The 21,050-nt window shown below is 43.6% G+C and overlaps 2 long non-coding RNA genes and 1 pseudogene across 2 annotated transcripts; all 3 read right to left on the reverse strand.

Annotated features, from left to right (window-relative positions):
* Positions 1-3,531: 3,531 nt before the first annotated feature.
* On the reverse strand, positions 3,532-4,377 carry LOC122328560. Its single transcript, XR_006247809.1, has 2 exons — positions 3,754-4,377; positions 3,532-3,632 (listed from the first exon to the last, which is right to left on the reverse strand). It is a non-coding gene; the product is annotated as an uncharacterized LOC122328560 (long non-coding RNA).
* Positions 4,378-10,685: 6,308 nt separating this feature from the next.
* LOC122328559 lies at positions 10,686-12,034 on the reverse strand. Its single transcript, XR_006247808.1, has 3 exons — positions 11,877-12,034; positions 10,908-11,633; positions 10,686-10,786 (listed from the first exon to the last, which is right to left on the reverse strand). It is a non-coding gene; the product is annotated as an uncharacterized LOC122328559 (long non-coding RNA).
* Positions 12,035-13,768: 1,734 nt separating this feature from the next.
* LOC122329147 lies at positions 13,769-19,434 on the reverse strand (annotated as a pseudogene).
* Positions 19,435-21,050: the final 1,616 nt, after the last annotated feature.

The raw sequence follows: 21,050 nt of genomic DNA on the forward strand, positions 1-21,050 counted from the left end.
CCTGGGGTCTCTAGAAACCCAAAGACCTTGAGTGTAACTTCCAAACAAAGGAAGAGCAAAGCTATGTACGTTGCAAAGCAGATTGTAGATAAATATCCCTGTTCTTTTCAAGACAGAGAGCTCAGTGGAACAAAAGTTGTTGGAACAGGATATGATGCTCTCCTTATACAGCTAGAAAACCGAGTTGAAAATATTCAGAGACCCTTATCCTTCAGATTAAAGCACCCATCAGAGGATGAAGATGCAGTGAGCAGAAAGTTCACACATTCAGATCGCTATGGATGTATGGAATGGCAGCCTGCTATTGAGGGTCCAGATGAACCAAAATCTAAACAAGATCGATTAAAGGGCCTTCATAACTCATGATCTTCAGGAGTCCTGCGTTCAAAAATTGATGGGTGAAACATATAGCATCCAACGTGCAACCATCAACAAAGGAAGCACTGTAAATGCATTACTGGAAGAGTGGCCTTTCCTTTTCGAAGCTGATCACCTGTTTGATCACACATGTACCCTCCTTGGCTTTCCGGTGCAAATGAAGCTGGCCGAGGAATTATCCAAAAAAGGAAAAACCCTGAAAGACTTCCTTAATTCAAAAGGGATGAAGATTGAACACTGCGATCCAGTCCAGCTGATCTCTGGTGTTGCCAAAGGAAAACCCTGAACATCTTTACTGTCAAAATGAAGTAAGTTTTGTTTGTTTTAACTGTTATTTAATGTTTATAAACCACAGATAATCTATTATGTTCTGTATTAATAAATGTATTTACCATCTCCCCATGCTGTTGTTAAAAGTACAAACGAGAGAGCCTACTTTGTCAGTTATATTATTGGGTACTGTTTGTAAATTCACATTAGGGAGCCGTGAAATTTTATGTACTGTAATGTAACAGACAACCATTAGCAATGGTTAATTGTTTTCCATGCCTCTCTGTAACATTTATGACTATGGTCACAACGATCATCACTGAGCACTCACACAGAAGCACATGGAAACGGTTGAATGTAAATTGATAGAAGTTGTTTGTTGATCCCTAATATATTTGCAGATAGACAGATCTGCTGATAGATCTGACTTTCAAATACTATCATGTGCTGCTTTCTGAGAGATCAGTGAAGAACATGAAGCAATGGTCATTGTGGCCAATCACAGTCATATCTGTTAAACGCATGTATATGATGGCCAATCAAGAGTGTTTAAGAATTGGCTCAACTGCGCTCATTTTCTTTACTGACTGGTACAAAAGTCTGTACTATAAACAACACTATCTTCACATTAGTTTATTGACTGGTCTGACTGAGTAGCTGGACACATTTGATGTAATGAAAATTTAGGTTATAGCCATTATGCTTATTGTACTATATATATATATATATATATATATATATATATATATATATATATATATATATATATATATATATATATATATATGCACAAGTCAGAGAGTAATCTTTTCAAAAGTGAAAAAACACAGACAACAAAATTAATAAATGGATAAACATTTTGGGTAAAATATTATTTAGGTTACTAGTCATTTATCATAAGTATGTGAAAGGGAAACATTGAAAATGGTTCATGACATTCATAGAGTTTTTCTCCCCTACCAATGACAGGACTTGATTGCAGCTGGACAGGGAATCCTGAGCACCCCTGTATTCTGGTCATGGGTTTGTATTTTGTATATTATTATTTGTTTGCTATTGACAACAAATAAATCCTTAATTTCATTTGTTAAATGTGGATTTTAAAGGTTAAATTACATACAGATGACTTAAAACAAACAAAGAAAAAAGTCAAACTTAGTTTAAGTAGCCTTTTATATTTTTTATTTTAAATATCTGTTTGCTATTTGTTTAAGGTGATGGACGATTTAAGATTTCTGTGGATCAGGAAATTATCAACGACCACATCCTCTCTCCCATTGTGGCCCTAAGCTACACATTCTCTTTGTTTTATGTTTTGAATATCAAATACCCGAAAGAGATGGCACTTTCTCTCGAATTTATTCAGAGGTAAGCCATGCATGCAATGTTGAGAATAGAGAAAGGGTAACAAACTTAGCACCTGGAGGGCTGCAGCGCCCTGCAGAGTTTTATTCCAACCCTGCTTCAGCATACATGCCATGTTGTTTTCAAATAGGCCTGAAGGACTTGATTGGTTGGATCAGTGAGCTCCGGCCCCTGTTATAGCGTATGCTGTTGTATTGTGAAAGATATTAAATCTTGCTCCAGGGTTAAATCTTAATCATTAAGCATGGCAATTGACCATTTAATCCGTGCTCAAACATTGTCATGTTTCACCCAAAAGTTAGATGTTTGTCATTCATGTTGTTCCAATCCAGTACTGCAAGAGATATTTTAATGGTGTGTTTTGATATTTGAAAGTGTCTTTCCTTTGCATGCAACTGTTTGGTTACACACATTCTTCAATATACATTTTCAAGAGAAGAACAAAACTCTTTTTTTTTTATGTCCTCACAATGCAAAAAGCATTCAAAACACCTACAGAGAGCATGAAGTCTAGTGCACTGTTTTTGCTCTTTCGACAACAAAAATTCCAAACCCAGCCACAGCACTGTTTTTCTGTTCTGAATGAATCAGCCGTTTAATCACTTCAATCACTATGAATCGCTTAAAGGAGACTTACTGCCACCTACTACCTATTTCACATTTACAGTACCTTTTTATTTAAATCATTTTAAATGTCAGATTACAATGTTTTTAGTATCGCATGTATGCGTTGTAAAATTAGGCCTTTGTAAATTGAAATAAAAAATATGCAGATTTATGTACTTTATATACTTTAAATGTATGCATCGTTTTTATGTAAAATGTCTTACATTAGGTTAATTAAGATTCTATAGGGTTGTATCAAACGAAAAGATTTGTACTACAAAATTAGAACTGGACTAAATGTTTGTTGTTTACACCTGAATGTAATATTAGAATAATTTGAACATTTTGATGTGTAATTTATCCAATTGAACTTAATTGGGCAAAACATTTTTTACTCAATTCTAAACCTTGTCTGCGTTTTACTTATGTCATTCATTTCTTTACCTGCAAAGTTAAATGAGTATTAATTTCTTTCAGAGTTTTGCTGAGATAAAGGGAAAAAACCATCAAATTCCTCCAAGACTGCTGAAATTCTTGTATGAGCTGAATGACTTTGAAAATCCATGGAAGGTGTAAGCTTTTACCAAACCTAGCTTGAACTGGATTGCTACTAGCACAAACTGGCACAGACAGATGGAACCCTGTGTCCTACCTCATGCACTTTCTCTCTTAAATGCAAAGCATTTCAGAATGCTTGTAAATGTATAAAATTCATGTTGTTGTAGCGTGAGGGCATGGAGGAAGAGGAGCAAAACACACCTTACAGATGTTAGCTGGTAACTTTAAATCCTTCACCTATAGCGAATCCGACTATGCCACCTGGAGAGTTCTCCCCAGGAAATAGAACTAGCTCAAATATGACTATTTGGCCACACAGGTTCAATTCTCATATGAATAGGCGAGAGACGTGAGTAAAGCATGAAAGTACAAAATTTATTTTCACAATTGTTTCACCATTTAAAAGTCACATTGAATCCTCATCACCTACTGCCGGCAGCACTCTCCAATGGTAACTGCAGTAAATCAAATAAAATTTTGTAAACAAATATATATATATACACAAACTATTCCAAAATGGATGTAGGTATTAAATTACCAAAACAAAAACATAAAAAAAATAAGAAACCAACTCACAGGGCTGAGGTCACCCACGGGAGTGATCACCAGTGCTGAATTTAGCCAAAAGCACACTTACACCTCCACACACACACACACACACCCCGACACACTCACTGCACACACAAACGTGTCCACAGCAAATGATGAAGTGACACCACCACCTCAAGCTCCTGCACCCGTGGAACCCCAGCTCCTGTAAGAAGATAAAAATAAAATGAGTATATGCAATGTGTATTACACAAACCAAAACCTTACACACTAATCCAGGCAATAATGTCACAAGAAAAAGGAAAGGGAAACGAACAAACAAATTCAACCAAGGCAAACTAATGTTGAATATAAACAATACAAAATGTCCAACAAAACAAAAAATACACAAATTATAAAAAAGGAAAGAAAAAGAATACAATTTTTGTAGTTCCACAATGGAGGAGCAAAATCCACACAGGGCACCGGCTACTCCATAATCAAATAGATGCCCTCAAGCAGAACCACTTTAAACAAAACAAAAACAAACAATAATAACCAGTAACACAAATCACAATCACAGGGATCAGTAGTAGATAGCAGGTAGCAGGTAGCAGATAGCAGGTAGCAGGTAGCGGGAAGCAGGTAGCGGGAAGCAGGTAGCGGGTAATAGATCTCAGATCAACTAAGACTTCCGAGTAACCGAAAGTTCACGGCGCGACAGGAAAAAACGTCAGGAACGGGCGCATTTAATCGCCCAGGACGAAAGGGAGAATCCTACAAAAAAGATATGGGCAATTAACACCATTACCGCTTGCAAATCACACACTAATATTCCCCTTTAACCACCACCTAATAGAGACTTACCAAACCGGAAAAAGTATGCTCGCACGCATTCACAAATTGGGATTCGCATCCTCAGTAATACCAATAACAAGCTAGGGTACAGGAAACTGCCTATTATTCAAACTGCGCACTCCGTCCATACCAACCCATTTTCTAGCAGTATTAAGCGCTTACCTGAATAAACAGCAGTCATTAAACTCATGGCCATCGACAGAAAACAAAGGAAAAGACAGGCTAAAATGAAATAACAAACGATTAGTCCACAACATTATAAAAGAGACAAACGAAGAGCTAACTGCTAACACATACCTAAAACACAAGTCAACATAACAAAAAACAAAAAGGCGGGGCGGAGGTGACGCATGACCCAACAAAGCCAACCTGCTCTAAAATAGGTCACACTTACTGCTGATTGGCTGTTACAAATGTCAGTCACCATCACTTATCCAATACGATCGGTCACAATCCACCCCCACCTTCTGTACCGTCGCCCCGACGGTGAACTAATAAAAAAAAAAAAAAAAAAAAAAAAAGACATGCCCTCTAGGCCCTTCAATCCCAAGGACGAAACCATACCTCCGCTGCACTACCAACTATACTGGACACTATGCCTACACCAAGTGACCGTGGCAGATGATGTACATTAGAATGCTGCCCAGCCGTACTCCGTCCCGTCCTACGCACTACACTCTCACCCATCACCACTGAACCTAATGGAGGGTTCCTTACAGGCTGCAAATCAGCTATCATCTCTGTAATATCTTCTGCTCCTGAGCCTCACCAGCATCCTGAGGGACAGGGGGGGGAGGAATCTCTTGAGATGCTTGCCTACTAATAACCTGTGGTGCTTCTGACACCAAAACAAACAAGTCTCCCTCATCCAACTCCTCCTCACGAGGCAGCACAGGTTCGACCAATGGAACATTGGGCCGGTCAGGAGGGAATCCCTCTTACCTGGGAGGCTTCAATAAAGACCGGTGTACATGCTTTAACTTACTTAAATCTGTAGTAGGAGCAATTGTGTACACAACACCCCCTTCCTTCGGTGCCTTCAGGATCTGGTACACCGCTGAGCTCCAGAGGTCATGAATCTTATGTCTACCTCTCACACTACAGTCGCGAAGATACACAAGTTGACCCTCCTCAGAGGTATGTCACGCACCTGAAGGTCATACCTAGCTTTCCGGCGATCGGCTGCGGCCTCCAACCGCCCACGAGCACCCTCAAAAGCAACCTGCAGCCGATTCTGATGCTCTAACACCCACCGATGGACACTACCTGCCAATGGTTCTTCAACCCTACCAAGCAAAAAATCAACTGGAAGTCTAGGCTCTTGCCCAAACATCAGAAAGTAGGGGGATTCCCCCGTAGATTGGTGAGGTGTGGTGTTGTAGGCGAAAAGCACCTGGGGGAGACAAGACGGCCACTCCCCTTTCCTAGATAACGGCAGTGTGCGCAAAAGATTGTGTAAGGTCCTATTAAAGCGCTCACACTGGCCGTTTCCCGCTGGATGGTATGGGGTTGTACGTGACTTTTCCACCCCATATAACCGACACAACTGCTGAATGAGGACGGACTCGAAATTACGGCCTTGGTCGGAATGGATACGGCCCGGCACCCCAAACTTACCGAACCACTCAGCCACCAGAACCTGGGCCACAGTCTCAGCCCGTTGGTCCCTAGTCGGTACCGCTAAGGTGTACTTGGAAAAAATGTCAGTCATGACCAAGACATTTTCTACCCCAGAATTCGAAGGTTCCAACACAGTAAAATCCAATGCCACGATCTCGTTTGGCCGTGCAGCCAACAGATGTCCCATGAAGCTAACTGGGGTAGGCTGAACACCCTTAGCACACTGACACCTTTCACACTCCTGGCACCAGCGGGCAATGTCCCCCGACATTCCAGGCCAGTAGCACCGCTGCCACACCAACTGTGTGGTACGCTCTACCCCCTGGTGCCCATGCTGTTGGTGCAGTTGTGTCAATACCTCAGACTTCATGGCAGATGGCAGCAACACTTGGAGGACCTCTTCTCCACCGTCTGGACGAAACACACGACGATAAAGCACCCCTTTAATCTCCCTCAAGCGATCCCACTGTCTAAGTAAGACCACAGCAGACCTGGAGAGTTTCTTTCGCTCCTCAACACTTGGTGGCGCTTTCCGCCTCCAAAACACCAGTAACTCTCCGATAACTGAATCAGCCTGCTGCTGGTCACCGATGTCCTTCCTAGAAGAGCAAGGAAAGGATACTATTTGATTTACCTGACTCACCACCTCCCCCTCGGCTAGCTTGCGCAATGAGGTGGGAACCACCACACCTGGACCCATGTCCAGAACTTCTGCCACGGGGATTCTGACGCGACAAAGCATCCGCGTTTCGATTTGTCTTACCAGATCTGTATTTGATTTCAAAATCAAACGCAGCCAGCTGGGCAGCCCAGCGCTGTTCCATGGCACCCAACTTGGCAGAGGTCAGGTAGCTAAGAGGATTATTATCGGTATAGACTACACACTTATGACCCAGAAGGTACTCCTAAACTTCTCAGTCATGGCCCACTTGAGCGCAAGAAACTCCAGCTTCATGGAACTGTAGTTAGATGTATTGCGCTCAGTGGGCCTAAGACCTCGGCTACCATAAGCTATGGGACGACCTTACCCTGCTGCTCTTGGGAGAGGACTGCCCCTAGCCCCCCATGACTAGCGTCCACCTCCAAAATAAAGGGAAGCGAAAAAGTCTGCATAGGCGAGCACAGGGGCTGTGGTAAGTCTATACCTCAACTCCTCAAAGCCACTCTGACACTCACTAGACCAGGCCTGCTCAAACTCATTAGGGCCATGCTTGGACCTTTTCGGGTCTGCCAGCTTTGCCACCAGCCTGTGGAGGGGGGCCGCCAGTCTTGCGAACCCCTCCACAAAACGCCGGTAGTAGCTAGCAAACCCCAAAAATGAACGCAACCCCGAAACACTATTGGGCTGAGGCCACTTTAAAACTGCCTCGATCTTACCTGGGTCCGTAGAGACTCCTCCTGAGGAGATCACATGCCCCAAATATTGCACCTCCTGCTTAAAGAATGCGCATTTTGATAACTTGGCTTTCAGGCCTTCCCTAAGCAGCCGGCTTAAGACAACCTCCATTCGGGCTAAATGCTGATCTACTGACACCGAAAACACTACGATATCGTCCAAATACAAGAGCAAAGATTGGCACTGTTGGTCCCCAAACAACCGCTCCATTAATCGCTGGAAGGTGCTGGGGGCATTACAAAGGCCAAACGGCATCCGGTTCCATTCAAATAGCCGAATGGAGTACAAAACGCAGTCTTTGATTTATCAGCCTCACTTACAGGGACCTGATTATACCCGCTGGCAAGGTCCATGGTGGAAAACCAACGTGCCCCCGCCAGCGAGTCTAGTGTCTCCTCAATGCGGGGCAAAGGAAAGCATCCTTCCTTGTCTTAGCATTTAAATGACGGTAGTCTACACACACATACGTAGGCTACCGTCTTTCTTTTTAACCAAGACAATTGGTGACGATACGGGCTGCAGCTTTCCCTTATTACTTGAGCTTCCATCAATTGATTAATGTGTGCCTTGACGACCTCGTATTCCGACGGAGGAATGCGCCTATAACGCTGCCTCACGGGTACGTCGTCCATCAAGGGGATTTCATGGGAAATGAGACTGGTACATCCCAAATCACCCTCATGTATGGAAAATACAGATGCATACTTTTCAAGTAGTGCCCTCACCTTGCCTTGGTCTTCTGCTGACAGTACAGACAAATCAATAGCCCTAATTTGTTCCTGTACCGACTGGGCAGCCTGTGCGACCTGCGTACTCACCCTAGCCGAAACCACTGGAACTTCTGAGATCTCTGGGGGTAAGCTGACCACATAAACCTGGTTGACCGTACCCACCACTGTGCTAGCATATACCACCACATCAGCTGTGCTAACATTAACCACGGGCACGTAAGCAGTGCCACGGTCTACCTGAACCAAAGCAGTAGAAGCCAACAACCCCGCTGGAAGGCCAGAGTCGGGTGGCTCAAAGAGAACAGTACCCCGGAGTACTGTGTTGAACAGGTTACTGCAACCAATTTCATGGTGCCCCCGGGGATGCGACACGCCTGGCGCCCCCGCACTTTGACTCTACCCCCCTGACTTAAATCTGGCTGGACTTCAATGTGGTGGCAATGTTGTAAAGCCTGAAATACAGAAGGGGAGCCTGTGAGACCATGGGCAGATCGAAAAGTCGGGTGCCATGCTGGCCAAAGAGCTCCCGATAGCAGCGGCCCAGGATGTTCATTCCCAGAACCCCAGGAACCTGAGCACACATACTACCAGGAGGGTCTCTAACCACCAACACCCCGCAACCTGCAACCACCTGCCCACACAACTCCACATCTAGTTCTAGGTAACCCATATATGGGATCGAAAGGCCATTCGCAGCCCGAAGTTGCAACCAATGGCACGACCTAAGCTGTTCCTGACCCCACGCCCCAAAATTTTGCACAAAACAGCTCTCAGTAATGGTGGACACCATAGACCCAGTGTCCACCAGACACAGTACCTTAACCCCGCCCATACATACGACAAGTTGCGGACACGTTGACATAAAACGAGACATAAAATTTACATCAGTTAGAACATTCGAGCCTGTCCTTCCCCCGACCGAGCTGTGGCCCTGCAGCTCAGCGGGAACTAGTTTTCCGATGGTTGCCCAGACTGCACACCCCTCGCCGAAGCGGAATCTGCACGTGCTGGTGGAAAACGAGGAGGCCTTCGTTCCCCAGTACACTCCCTGGCAAAATGGCCAGGTTGCTGACATCGACGACAAATAACCTGTCCGGGCCGGGATAATTGAGAGTGTGGTTGAAAATTTTGAATCTGAGCCACACTTTGAGTCAATTGATTCAATTGCTGTTGCTGCTTTTTCAGCATTTCTCTCAACTCACTGAATTCAGAACACGCTGCACTACTACTTTCCAGGTGCTGGTGTCCCTGTACCCCATATTGTATACCATAAGCAGATGGTACGGATTGGCTACGACCACGCGTTCCCCCAGGCAGACCCTCCCGTTCCCAGCGCATTGCTTCGCTACGAACGTCCAACAACATAGCAGTAGGTTGGCGACGAACAAACTGTTTTAGTTCACGTCGAAGAGCACCGTCACGAACGTGTTCAACAAATTGGTCGCGCAACAAAATATCTGCACTTGGCCTACCATGAGGCGACTGTCGCTTTACTTTTTCCCAGAGATTTAGCAGGACTAGGGAAAACTCTAATAGAGTCTCCCCATCCTGTTGTTTTCTGGAAAAAAAAGACTCTTGAAGAGCTACATAAGAACTAGTGCAGCCATACAATTCGCGCAACGCCTGAATAATTTTGTTTGGATCCTCCCTCTCGTCCCTTGGCCGATATCGAATTTCGTCTCTCGCCTCTCCCTCCAAATGATCAAACAAGAAAAACGCTTGATCAACAGCAGAGAGATGGCGAAGTCGCATGCAGGTCTGAGCCTCCTCCACCCACTCCTCAATCATAATGCCAGATCTACCATTAAATTTTGAACAATTTCGATCTCGTGGAACAAAAACAAATCGATCCGTCACTGAAGAACTAGGGACAGCAGGCGGAGGATCTACCACTGCTGGAATAGAAACATTAGAAGGACCAGGTTGTGCAACGAGAACTTGCTCTTGTCGCAATTTTTCATTATCTGCCCTCAATTGGGCTACCAATTCTCGCAATTCACGTAGCTCTTCATCCATAGCTGCAAATTACAAATCACTCACCACTACGGATGAACACTCTTTAGAACACCTGCTCCTGCAAAAGATAACAAACAAACCCAAAAAAAAAAAAAGAAAGAGAACACAAAACCAATACTCACGTCTCTGCACTAAACCATAACGAGACCCTGCCGACTACGCCAGAATGTAGCGTGAGGGCATGGAGGAAGAGGAGCAAAACACACCTTACAGATGTTAGCTGGTAACTTTAAATCCTTCACCTATAGCGAATCCGACTACGCCACCTGGAGAGTTCTCCCCAGGAAATAGAACTAGCTCAAATATGACTATTTGGCCACACAGGTTCAATTCTCATATGAATAGGCGAGAGACGTGAGTAAAGCATGAAAGTACAAAATTTATTTTCACAATTGTTTCACCATTTAAAAGTCACATTGAATCCTCATCACCTACTGCCGGCAGCACTCTCCAATGGTAACTGCAGTAAATCAAATAAAATTTTGTAAACAAATATATATATATACACAAACTATTCCAAAATGGATGTAGGTATTAAATTACCAAAACAAAAACATAAAAAAAATAAGAAACCAACTCACAGGGCTGAGGTCACCCACGGGAGTGATCACCAGTGCTGAATTTAGCCAAAAGCACACTTACACCTCCACACACACACACACACCCCGACACACTCACTGCACACACAAACGTGTCCACAGCAAATGATGAAGTGACACCACCACCTCAAGCTCCTGCACCCGTGGAACCCCAGCTCCTGTAAGAAGATAAAAATAAAATGAGTATATGCAATGTGTATTACACAAACCAAAACCTTACACACTAATCCAGGCAATAATGTCACAAGAAAAGGAAAGGGAAACGAACAAACAAATTCAACCAAGGCAAACTAATGTTGAATATAAACAATACAAAATGTCCAACAAAACAAAAAATACACAAATTATAAAAAAGGAAAGAAAAAGAATACAATTTTTGTAGTTCCACAATGGAGGAGCAAAATCCACACAGGGCACCGGCTACTCCATAATCAAATAGATGCCCTCAAGCAGAACCACTTTAAACAAAACAAAACAAACAATAATAACCAGTAACACAAATCACAATCACAGGGATCAGTAGTAGATAGCAGGTAGCAGGTAGCAGATAGCAGGTAGCAGGTAGCGGGAAGCAGGTAGCGGGAAGCAGGTAGCGGGTAATAGATCTCCGTATCAACTAAGACTTCCGAGTAACCGAAAGTTCACGGCGCGACAGGAAAAAAACGTCAGGAACGGCGCATTTAATCGCCCAGGACGAAAGGGAGAATCCTACAAAAAGATATGGGCAATTAACACCATTACCGCTTGCAAATCACACACTAATATTCCCTTTAACCACCACCTAATAGAGACTTACCAAACCGGAAAAAGTATGCTCGCACGCATTCACAAATTGGGATTCGCATCCTCAGTAATACCAATAACAACAAGCTAGGTACAGGAAACTGCCTATTATTCAAACTGCGCACTCCGTCCATACCAACCCATTTTCTAGCAGTATTAAGCGCTTACCTGAATAAACAGCAGTCATTAAACTCATGGCCATCGACAGAAAACAAAGGAAAAGACAGGCTAAAATGAAATAACAAACGATTAGTCCACAACATTATAAAAGAGACAAACGAAGAGCTAACTGCTAACACATACCTAAAACACAAGTCAACATAACAAAAAAAAAAAGGCGGGGCGGAGGTGACGCATGACCCAACAAAGCCAACCTGCTCTAAAATAGGTCACACTTACTGCTGATTGGCTGTTACAAATGTCAGTCACCATCACTTATCCAATACGATCGGTCACATTGTGAACAATGTTGCATCGTTTTAATTCTGTCATTTAATCTTAAAAAGTAGTAAAAGTACTTTTTAATAGTGTTCTATACTTTTGGTATATGAATTTTACTCATTTTAAAAAGCTACAAGCCTGTTTTTATTCCATTTATTTAACAGTGGTTTTGACTGGTTCAACTATTACAATGTAAAAGTTTTTGACAGTGCAGCGGTAATACTGCATACATGCACTATTGTCTTTTGCTGTTCAAAGAAGGAAAGAAAACGCGTATACAAGTAATTTGTGCATGAGATTTTTTTAAAAAAACCTGCACAATTTTTTTACATTTTTTTAGTTGGTTTTGCTTTTTTTTGCTTGGTTTTTTACTTATGGAGCTTAACTTTTTGGCAGTACTACAGTAATATTCAACACACAAGTGCTGTTACAACGCAAGCATTTTCTGCAATGACGATACACATTGTTCTTTCTGCAGTTAACTTTTGTTTTGTGTGTGTGTATGCGTGCATGTGACGATCTGCAGTCCTGTGTTTGTTTTCCTGTTGTTGTGTTTTTTTGTTTTTTTTTTAATAGAGCTTAACTTTTTGAAGGTACCACACTAATATTGTACACACACTGTTTTAATGTTGCTTACTTGCTTGTAGGAATGTTATTTGAATGTTGGTGTTTTTAAAATTATTGTATTGCAGTTTGGTGCATGTCATATGTAACACAAAAGCTATTGATTACATTTAATGTTTATGTCACCAAGCCAGCAGAGGGCTCTTACCTCTGGGTGATCTGCGATCACTCCTCTGCTGCTACTTCTGCTACTCTGCTGCTACTGCTGCTACTGTTAGAACACTATAAATGTTGTAGCAGGCCCCTCACCTGCAGGTTGCATTGTTCGCCTGTATTACTGTTAGATTGTTGTTTCCCGAGTTTCCTTAGTCTTAGATTCCTTGGTTTTGACCCTGCCTGTCTTCTGTTGTTCTGATTGTTTGCTGCCTGACCTGACCTTTGCCTGTTTTTGGATTTTGTTATTGCCTTGCCTCTGATACTCCTGTTTGCCCCGATTGACGCCTGCCTGCTTTGACCATGCCTTCGTTTAATAAAAGCCTGCAATTGGATCCTGTTGGGAAAATCTTCGTTGTTTCCCTCCCAGGTTCAGGTCTGTCAATGATGAGATTTACTTTTAAATTTACTATCTTAATTAGTTTAATAAAGTCCGAATAATTGAGACTGAGCTCAGGATACATAACAACAGCATTAAAGGCATGCAGGGCAGTCCTGTATGATCACACTACATTTCACACAATATTTATATCCTTGTGCTTGCGTCTTCCTCCCACTCAGGGTGTCCTTCACAGAACTAGGTGCAGTTGTTTCTTCTCGACCAGTAGATGGGCTCAGCAATCTCCACTCAGAGCCTTTATGAGGCCTGGGCACAGTGCTTCTATTGAGTAAAACCTGTAAAACATAAATCCTTTAAAACGTAAATCCCACAATTCCCTCTCTTGATCTCTTTGAAAGAGATCACAACCTTTGCTCCACTTCTTCCTCACAGTGAATCACCTGGCATAGGTCAAATTCCCACAGGCCATCTTTTCCTTTTTCCCTTACCAGAGTTAGTTTAGTTAGTTTAGTTTTGCTATTATCTGAACGTCACTGTTGCAAAATACCTTCTCTAAAATCTGCCTTACCTTGTTAAATTCCAATTGGTCGAGTCCACAACTTATTTTTGGGGCAGCTAATACCGGCACTTGGTCTTCCTGACACTTTTGTTTTAGTGCTTTTAGACTCTTTTCTAAGTTTTCATAGGTGGGCAGGTCCCTGCTCCACCACTTAGTTACCAAATGGTATATAACTTTTTCCCCGTGTATTGTCTTCACACAGTCTCCTGGCTCCGATATGGTTTTGTTCAATTGTTCCACACCGTGTTTTTCTCTGATTTGTTTTGCTACCCCGGCCCCTAGCCCGTAGTCTGCTCCAATACAATGTGTGATTGGAATGTGTTCTGGGATTTCTAGTAAATCCCTTGCCTTAATAATACTTTAAAATTCTTATGTTTCAGTTGTGGTAGTTGGAGGCTGATTTCCTCAGTGTCTTGTTGTTTGTCTCCCTTCTCGGGTTGGCCTGTTGCTGTTTCCCCGTCTCCCGTCTCTTCTCCCTCTCTCTGACCTTCTCGAAGGTCAGGTCAGCTCGAACTGTTGTCAGAGGCCTGCTAGGGGCAGAACAGAAACAGCAAGCAGACAGGTGAAACCATGTGTTACCTTTTCCAGCCAACTGTACGCAGTGCGAGGTTCGCGCAGTTATTTTCATGGGCTCTGACCACCTGGAGGCAGACCATTTTCGTTTCATTTGTTTCAGCCTCACCCACTGCTCGTCAGGTCCTCTTTTCGTGTCCAATTCCTGTTGCTCTATTTCAGGCCAAAACTTCTGTGGGGAAAATGTGTTAATAACAGCTCTTACTTTTTGTTGGTAGGCCTTAGGTGTATCAGTGTACCCATCCCCAGGCATTGGGGCCCAGGGGCCAGGAAATTGGCGTCCAGTGGATAATTCAAAAGGAGTAAATCCAGTGGTTCTGTTTTTTGAACATCTCACAGACATTAAGGCTATTGGTGATGCTTCTACCCAATTCAGAGAAGTGCTTGTACAGATTTTGGCTGTTTTGTTTTTTAGGGTCTGGTTCAGTCGTTCAACTTTACCTTGGCTTTGAGGATGGTAGACTGCTCCATATGAGTGCTTCAATCCTAGAGCTGACTCTACTTGGTTCAGATGCTAATTTTTAAAGTGTGTACCATTGTCTGACCTTATGACTTTGGGGAACCCATGTGTAGGTATGTAGTGATTGATGAGGCATTTTATCACTGACATTGCATCCTCCCTGGCACATGAGTAAGCTTCGGGCCATCCTGTGAAACTATCCACCATGACCAGTAAGTATCTCTTTTTGTGGACAGGATTTATCAAGTCTGTGCAGTCAATCACAGTCATGTACCCAGGGCCTCTATCCGCGGGGAAGTGGCCAGGCAATGGATGTGTGGTGGGCTTGACATTATATTCACTGCAGGTCTGACATTCAGCAATAGTGTTACTGATCATGTGTGGTAGAAACGGATGCCACCACCCCTTTAACCTTTTGGGTCATATCTTTTGAATTACTATGTGCTAGTGAGACAGCGACTCTAGCTGGCAACACAGGGCTTCCTTCTGGACCTCTCCACAGTCCCAAGGCTGTTTTTGTTCCCCCTTTTGGTAACCAGGTAGTTTGTTCTTCTGGGGAGGATGCAGCTTGCTCTCTAATTATGAACTCTTCTGTTAAGGCTGGGTCTAAATTCAACACCTCATCTTGTGCTCTGACCATCATCTGTAATGGCACGTAGCCAGCTGCCTGCTTTGCTGCTTTGTCTGAGGCTGCATTTCCTACAGATACAAAATCTGTGCCATAAGTGTGTGCTGAGCACTTTACTATGGCCACCTCCTTTGGTAGTACTATAGCTTCTAGCAGTTGAGAGGCTTCTTCTGCATGTTTGATTGGCTTCCCTGTTGATGTCACAAATCCCACTTTGGCCCACCCTTGCAGCTCAACTGTAGCTGCCCCTACTGAATAGGCAGAATCTGAATATATGTTCACCCTTTTACCACTTCCCTTTTGCAATGCTGATGTTAAAGCTAATAATTCAGCTCTTTGAGCTGATGGTTTAGTTGACAACTTCTGTTAGACTGTTACTGTCAGGTCATCTCCCTCCCCTACACTGGACACCACTGCATACCCAGCAGAAAGAGTACCTTGATCATTTCTGAAACAACATCCATCACAAAACAAGGTCACGTCTGGTGATGACAGTGGCCTGCTACTCATACCCTCCCTGATCTTGCTGTCTTTTTCTACCCTTTCCTCACACATGTGGGGCTCTCCATCCACCACTAATTCTGCCATATTTATGCCCTTGTGTTCATGTACAATGTTTGGTGCAGTCAATATTTTGATCAATTTGTTTTGCCTTTGTGCAGAGAATGTGAACGAGGAGGAGGTAATGAATGCTACCAGTGAGTGGTTTGATAGAATTATCAATTGGTGTCCCATTACCACATGATTGGTTTTTTCAATCATTTTAGCTACGCCAGCAGCGAATTGAGCACAAGGGGCTTGTTTCTGTTCCACCACGTCCAATGGAGCACTCACATAACTCAACACTTTCTGGTATAGCACACCACTCACAGTTTTGCCCGTGGTTGTCACATCTAAATGGAAAGGTTGGCCATAGTCTGGGGTTTGTAGAGCAGCAGCCTTTGCCATGTCCCCTTTTAGGGTAATGAAGGCCTGTTCAGCCTCTGTTGTCCAATTCAATTCACCCTTACTGTTTTTCATTCCAATTTCCTTCACTAAAGCTCTCAGAAAAGCTGTTATTTCAGTGTAATTCACAATATACTGTCTGCTGTAACCTATTAGGCCCAGAAAAGACAACATATCTTTCACATGTTTGGGTTTTGGGTGGTTTAGTATGGCTTGTTTGGTGTCATTTGTCATAGAGGTTCCCTGCCGACCCACTAATCGTCCTAGAAAAGTGACCTCTGGCCTGCAGACTTGCAACTTTTGTTTGCTTGCCTTCAACCCTACCTCAGCCAGAAGTGACAGCACCCTCTCTGTGTCTATCAGACAGGTGGCAGCAGATGTAGATGCAATGAGCAAATCATCCACATATTGAACCACAATTGTGTTGGTATCGACTGTCAGATTGTCCAGCAGCTTTCTTAGCTCTTGGTTGAAAATGCCAGGGCTCAAAATGAAGCCTTGTGGTAATCTGGTGTAAGTGTACTTCCGGCCGTTGTATGTGAAGGCAAACACGTCCCTACTCTGCTCTGCTAAAGGTATACAGAAAAATGCATTTGCCAGATCTATACAGGAGAAGTGGGTGTGTTCTGGGGTCAATCTGGTTAAAATGGTGTAAGGATTTGGAGTGGGCAGTGGTGTAGTCAGAACCCTCTCATTTATTTTTCTCAGGTCATGGACCGTTCTATATTTCCTGTGGAGTGTTTAATGACAGGCAGTATTGGGGTGTTCCACTCAGAGGTGGTCTCACACAGCACTCCCTTGTTCAATAGACTCTGAATGGTGGGGGCAATACCAGTCATGGCCTCACAAGTATTTCTATACTGTTTCTCCTTTACCACTGTTGTTTTGTCTATTTCAAAAGACACTGGCTGAATATCACAATAACCCACATCCTCACTTCCTGTTGACCATAACTTTTCTGGCAGGTTGGCTAGCATCTTTTAGTCTTTTTACCATGGGGCCTAAGGCCTTGGCTCCATGGTGTTTACTGATCATTAAGGAGATGTGTGGTATAGAGACAGTTTTCATTTCAAACCATTGTTCCTCACTTAACCTTACTTCCACAGCTACCCCTTCCTTTCCAATGTCGATGACTGAGCCTTTCAGGTTGGTATATTTTTGATCTACATATTGGCTAAACTCTGTTGCATAAACCTCATCATTGCTTTTGATAGAATTATCAATTGGTGTCCCATTACCACATGATTGTTTTTTTTCGATCATTTTAGCTACGCCAGCAGCGAATTGAGCACAAGGGGCTTGTTTCTGTTCCACCACGTCCAATGGAGCACTCACATAACTCAACACTTTCTGGTATAGCACACCATTCACAGTTTTGCCCGTGGTTGTCACATCTAAATGGAAAGGTTGGCCATAGTCTGGGGTTTGTAGAGCAGCAGCCTTTGCCATGTCCCCATAAACCTCATCATTGCTTTTGTCATAGTATAGAGTACAGTGTAATGGGTCAGAAACTGGCAGGAAGTGTCTCAACAGGTCTGGTCTCTGGTTTATCAGCTGCCTAAAGTTGGTTTGTTCTGGATGCAGCACTCTGACCCAATAAATGTCCACCCCCACTGCTGTAGTTAATACCCATTGACCAGCTGCAGGTACTAGACCACCCTTAATGGAGCAGTTTTGTGTTTTTCCATTTGGAAAAGTTAAAATGATGCCCTCTGGGCTACACAGAATTTTCACCCCAATTTTACTAACAGGTCTCGTCCGAGGAGAGCAGAGGGCACACTGGCAGAGCATAGGAAAGGGTGCATGACCTTTTGACCTGCTACTTCTACAGACAGAGGTTTGTATTTTGGCCAGGCTACAATTTCCCCAGAGAACCCTTTGACTTCCTGTACTTCACAAGAGAGTGCGTCCTTTCTCAACCATTCCAGCCTGATGGTAGAGAAGGAGGCCCCAGTGTCCACTAAGGCCTGTACTTGGCTGTCTGTTGACCAGTACAGTTAGTTAGGGCTCAGCCTCAGCCCCCTTATTGGTTCTCTGTGGGTCTTGTCAATAATCCGCCTGGTCTGCCTGGCCCCAGACTGGGCTTTGTCTGGGCACCTGTTGGTAGGTAGACCACGGGACATTTCTGGGGACACCTCTTCCTCTTCCCAGAGGCCCTCCTCTAACAGGAGCCCGTCCCCGTGCAGGAGGTTGTCCCCCTCTATTCAGTGGGCAGTCTCTTTTCCAGTGATCACCTGCTCCGCACAGATAACACCCCTGCTCTCTCCTGGTCTCCGTAATTCCCCTATAATTTTGGTTTTGCCACCCATGTCCAGAAGGTGGCCAGTCTGGCAGCGGGTCATATGGATAATCACGTGGGCCCTGAGGCTGATAGTTTGCTGCCCCTTGTGACACTTCCTGTCCCTTCATCCCTGATTCATTACAGGCATTTGTAGAGCTCCTCTCTAGGCTTCTTTGTATTCTTTTCTTTTCTTTTTATCCCTTTCTTGTTTTTCCATGGCGCTGTCTACATAGTAAATGAAATACCTGGCCCATGTCTTTCCACTACCCCCACACATTTCTGGACTGTTTTCTACTTGTTGTTTTGCTTTTTCGGGAACTCCCTTCATTACTGCCTGCTGGGTGCTGCCCTGTCCTTTCTTCCCATTCAGCTTCTGTCCTATGCAGATGTGCTGATGCAGATTCTTCTGCTCCTATCTTAAATTTGATAGATTGATAAGTCATTTTTGGTGTTGGATAGAGGTTTGTAAGAGCCCTGCTTATTTGGGTAATTACTTTGGACAGTGGTTTCTCTTTGGCCATGTCTTCTACTCTAGCTTCATCCTCTAGAGTAGTCATCTGGGTTCTGGTAAGCAGATGTCCCATTAGGGCCCTAAAGTCCCCAACTGCTAGTTCATTACCATGGGTTAATGTGGTGAGTTTATTTAACCATCTCATTCCTCCCTTAGTTAGATCTGGCAATTTCTGCAGTACTGCATTCATGTCTGCATTTCCCCATGGTCTATACTCTGGATTCTGGTGTCCTCCTATCCTGTACAGTGGATACTGGGTTGGGTATGTTGTTCTAACCCCATGTCTTTCTTTAAATTTAAGGCTTGTAATAAGGTGGTTCCTGAGGCACCTCCACCTCTTCTCCTTGTGTGGGGCTGGTAGCTGTACCAGCCCTGGGTGGGGCCTGTGCCGCCTGTTTAGAACCCCAGTCTATGTCCAGCTCATATCCAGTGATTTTTACACTATCCTTTTCTTCACCCTGACCTTTAGCTAGGCTTAGCCCTTTCACTGAATCTTCCTACATTCTCCTCTGATTTCCCTTTCCCTTCTTTCGAGTTCTGTCCTCAGCATTCTGACATTTTCCTCCTCATGTATACTTTCTCCATACAGACTACCTACTCTGCTTCCACATGCTGCCTCCTCCTTATGCACACCCGTCAGTCTCTTCCTTTCTCCAGTCAGCTGCCCTACGCTGTCGCTCTAATTCCTCTACTTCCTGAGTTCTCTGAAGTATTTCTCTGTCTAACTACTGTTAATGATTGAACTCATGGGTTGTTTTGTCAGTTCTTCATTTATTAGCTCTCTTACTCTTTTTCTTCTTCTTCTAACCTAGCCTCCTCACTTGGTTCTACCTCAACTGTTCCTCCTGTCAGGACAAACCTTCCATTTATTCTGCTCCATATTCTAGTCTGATAGGCCTTTTCTTTCACCTCTTTTTCTAATTTCCCTTTAGTAAAAAAATGTTGCAGCTTGCCTGTTCTGTACCGCCATTTTATGCTCTTTGTCTGCTCTTTCTTTTTCTCTCATTATGGCCCTTAATAGTTCCCCCTTTGATCTCAGTGGAATTGTTCCACCCATTAATACACTCTAATTGCTTCCATGCCTTTTCTAATTCTCTTGTCACCCTTGGTTTTTCTTTAATTTCAGCCTGTGCCAACATTTGTCTACACAATTTATCCCATACTTCCTTATAGGTAGTCATCAGTTTATATTTTACCCTAGTCCAATTACACTTCTCATAATTTGGATTATGACCAAACAGTCTGCACCATCAGGTTATTGGGGTGTTTGTATGTCTAACTTTTCTATGCTTCCCTATGGGTAATAATAGGCTTTTTTAATTATATAATCTAACACCACCTACTTTCCCAGGATCAGTGTCCTTAATACAGAAACCACTGTGTGTGTACTGCTTCTTTCACTCTTGTTTTATTTCTGTCATTCACTGTCCCAATCTCTTGGGCTCATGCAGGGGGCTCATAAAACATTTTGCACAGCACATACACATAATATCAAGTAGAAAAACTCAGAGCCTTTATGAGGCCTGGGCACAGTGCTTCTATTGAGTAAAACCTGTAAAACATAAATCCTTTAAAACATAAATCCCACAATCCGCACGCCTCAGACCCCTCATTCGTGACAGAATGCAACCTCACACCAGGATCCAGCAGCTTTTCACCTTTTAACTTTTTCAGTTTCTAGAGTTCGGTTTAGGGACTGTGGGGTCAGCTTTCACGTTGGGTGTTGAGGAGGAAAAGGACACCGCATCAACTCCTGTAATGGCTGCCTTCCCGAGCCGCCCCAAGATGGTCGCCTTCCCAGAGCCGCTCCCAAGATGGCCGCTTCCA

This window comes from Puntigrus tetrazona, chromosome 23 (genome assembly GCF_018831695.1).
Source record: "Puntigrus tetrazona isolate hp1 chromosome 23, ASM1883169v1, whole genome shotgun sequence".
Lineage (NCBI taxonomy): Eukaryota > Metazoa > Chordata > Actinopteri > Cypriniformes > Cyprinidae > Puntigrus > Puntigrus tetrazona.